Source organism: Octodon degus, unplaced genomic scaffold, assembly GCF_000260255.1.
Source record: "Octodon degus isolate 3935 unplaced genomic scaffold, OctDeg1.0 scaffold00005, whole genome shotgun sequence".
In the NCBI taxonomy this organism is placed as follows: domain Eukaryota; kingdom Metazoa; phylum Chordata; class Mammalia; order Rodentia; family Octodontidae; genus Octodon; species Octodon degus.
The window spans coordinates 23,282,084-23,285,280 of NW_004524581.1; the positions used below are offsets into that span (position 1 = coordinate 23,282,084).

At 48.7% G+C, this 3,197-nt stretch overlaps 1 protein-coding gene across 4 annotated transcripts in view; it reads right to left on the minus strand.

Annotated features, from left to right (window-relative positions):
* Bicral (BRD4 interacting chromatin remodeling complex associated protein like) overlaps positions 1-3,197 on the minus strand; it is a 100,360-nt gene that overhangs the window by 57,896 nt on the left and 39,267 nt on the right. For 2 of the 4 annotated variants that reach the window (XM_023719861.1, XM_004624138.2), the window contains exon 1: positions 560-701. The exons of the other annotated variants lie outside the window; for them this stretch is intronic. The gene's annotated coding sequence lies outside the window, so the exon portion shown is untranslated. Of the gene's footprint in view, positions 1-559; positions 702-3,197 lie in introns of those variants that run through there. 4 annotated transcript variants of the gene reach the window in all.

Genomic DNA, 3,197 nt, shown 5'->3' on the forward strand with positions numbered 1-3,197 from the left:
GCAGAACGGGGGATTGAACTCAGGCCCTTTCGCTTGCCAGGGAAGCGCTTATTCTACTGAGCCATCTACTGGGCAACATGGACTTCAGTAGCTGCCCTACTGAAGTCACGAGGCCCTCTGTCACTTGCTGGGCATACAAGCTCATTGCTGCAGAGGGCTCTGGTGTCCTTTTGTGCACTCTATGGACACGGAAGTTTCTGCCAGGAGCCGAGGCTGGTGACGGCAACGGTGCAGAAAGGAGTTCCGAGTACCATGAAAGGCATCACCAGAATCCCGACAGAACAAGGTAAGGAAACCAGTTCCGGTGAGCCTAGCGAGAGTGATGGAAATTCATTTTCTAATTTGAAAAATCCAAGACTGCCATGGAAAAGCCCATGGGAACCCTCAGCCAGGGAGAGGCAGAGAGAATTTCAGCTGATAAACACATAGTACAGCTCTTTACATAGCTCAGGAACAACTCACGCCTTCGTCCCAATGGTCTCCTTAATCCTGAGCTTTTCAGGCTTTTACACAGAAGTTAATTGTATAGATGTCTGAGTTAGTCGTGTGCTGCCCTCACCTCTGGGCGTAACTCCCTCAGGCCATCATGTGAGGCTGTCAGTCACAGGGACCAGGACTGAGTGTATCAGAGGAAACTGGACACCAGTTGAGACACAGTCCCGTCTTCTGAGAAGTGTGTCTATACCACGGCGCCATCCCCTAGGAAAGAGATGCAGACTTCCCGTTTAGTGGGACACTAGCTCCTATCACTTCGAGGTCATTTAAAATAGGACACACTCAGTTGCGCTATCGTTATTCAGTGGCACCTTTCAGGACAAATTAGGATCATTTTGTCTTGTTTCATTACATCTTTAACAGTGTTTTAGTACAAACACCCAATTCCCTTTTAAATATTTAAATCCTATTCTGGTGTGGTAGCACACACCTGGAATCTAGTACTCAGGAAGCCGAGGCAGGAGGGTAACCATGAATTTGCGGCCAATCTGGACTCACTAGTGAGTTTAACGCTGGCCTGGACCACACAGTCAAAAACCCCCAACGCCCTCCCCCCCAAGTCAAACCCTTAGTGCGGTGGTGAAGCCCGCGCTGGCCCAGCACGCCCAGGCCATGGTGTGGGCCCCGGGGGGTGATCCTGGGGGGCCAAGGGAAGCATGGTAAGCAGTGCCCTAGTAAGCCAGCATCCCGGTGATAGCTGCGGCCCATGATTGCTTGTTAGGCTTGTGATGGGGGCAGCATAAATACACACAATCTATGTCAGGTCCCCGGGAGCTCATTACTTCATTGGAAAGGCAAGACATGTGCATGTGAAACTTCTTTCCAAATTGCAGAAAGCATACCAATGTGAACGAAAATAACTATACCCGGTGTGGGTAGGGGTGGAGCTCGGTGGTAGGAGTACTGGCCACCACGCTCCAGGCCCTGGGCTCCATCCCGAGCACGACGAGACAGACACACAGACTGCAGCCATTCCAGTGAATTCCCACCACCTTTCTTGTGAAAAAACCCAACTTCTTTTCTGTGTTCAGCTGTGAATAGCTATGGGTACTTTTGCGCTCTGCCCTCAGACCTCTCTGTCCTCCCTTCTCTAGCCACTGCTGGGCTGTGGCACCCAGACACGTGACTCATGTCACAGGCCTGTACTCTGCCTGCAGTGTCATCCCTCCAGGTAGCCTCACACATTTCCTATGGCCTTTGAGTCACTTCACAATCGAGACTGACCACTGCCTTCTCCCTCTCAGCACGCCCCTCGGCCTGGCCATCTAATGGACTGCAAAGCCCACTCAGGTTATGGTCTGTTTTCCCCAAGAGAGGAGAGTTGTGGGTTGGTTTTCTCTGAAACACCCTGAGAGCCATGCGCAGCGTGGCCCTGGCTGAGGACAGAAGAGGCAGCTCTCACCCCTCCCCGGTCAGTCCCTCTCTCCCTCAGCACTCCCCAAAGCCTGCCCTCTCTTTGCTTGTACCTATCACCTGCCTGTTGCTAGCTCATGCACCTGCGCTTGCCAAGTGTTCTGCACATAATCTGCATTTCATAAAGACATGGAGGGTCTACCTTACATCCCCTCCAGATGATGTGAAATTCCTTTTTTTTTAAAAAAAAATTATTTATTTATTTGATACAGGGTCTTGCTACACAGCTCAGATTCATAGTGATCCTCCTGTTTCAGCCTCTGCAGCACTGGGATTATAGGCGTGCGCTTGGTGGCTGGCCCAGGGGGTGCGGGGCAGGGCCAGCACAGCATGAGGTATGGGGGATCAACCTGAGTCCTTGCGCTTGCCAGGTAGGCGCTTAGACCACTGAGCTATCTCCCTGGCCCCTGAAATTCCTAACAGTATGAAAGCTATGGATAGCTGTCTTACACTATCTGGGAAGGAATGATAAGGAAAAAGTCTGTACATATTCAATAAAGTTTTTTTTTCTTTCTTTTCTTTCTTTCTTTCTTTTCTTTTTTTTTTTTTTTTTTGCGGTACTGGGGATTGAATTCAGGACCCTGCGTTTGCCAGGCAAGCACTTATTCTACTGAGCTACTCTCTGGGCCCGAAAGTTTTTTTCTGAATGTTTTCAATCAGTAATTGGTTGAATTCATCAGTCCAGAACCCACAGATTCATAGTTAATCATATATAACAAAGTTAAGCAAATTCTATGTGCTGTGCATTAGATACTGGTATGTGACAGTCTCACAGTTAAGGTTTTCCTGATCCTCTTTTCCACACAACAATGTTACCCAAATGACATTTTTCTTGGTGTTCTCTGTGGACATTCCCTGTCAGATTGTGCCACCTACCTCACACATGCTATAACAAAAACTAAAACCTGTGTATATCAAGTGATATGAAAAGTTAAACATATTAGTGTATTTTATCTTTACATTAAAGACATAAAGGGCTGGGCAGATAGTTAAGCAGTCTAAGTGACTGCCTGGCAAACACAAGGTCCTGAGTTCGATCCCCAGTACCACATGCTGTGCCAGCCCTAGAACCTGGGTGAGCTGGGCTGGGGAGGCTGAACCAGGAGGCTGACTATGAGTCTGAACTGTGTAGCAAGACTCTACCAAAAAAGAAAAAAAGAAATATAAAACTTCTCATATAAAACAGCTCTTGAGGGGCTGGTGAGATGGCTCAGTGGTCTAAAGCACCTACTTAGAACAAGCTCAGCAAAGCACAGGGACCGCGGTTCAATCCCCCAGCACCACATGCC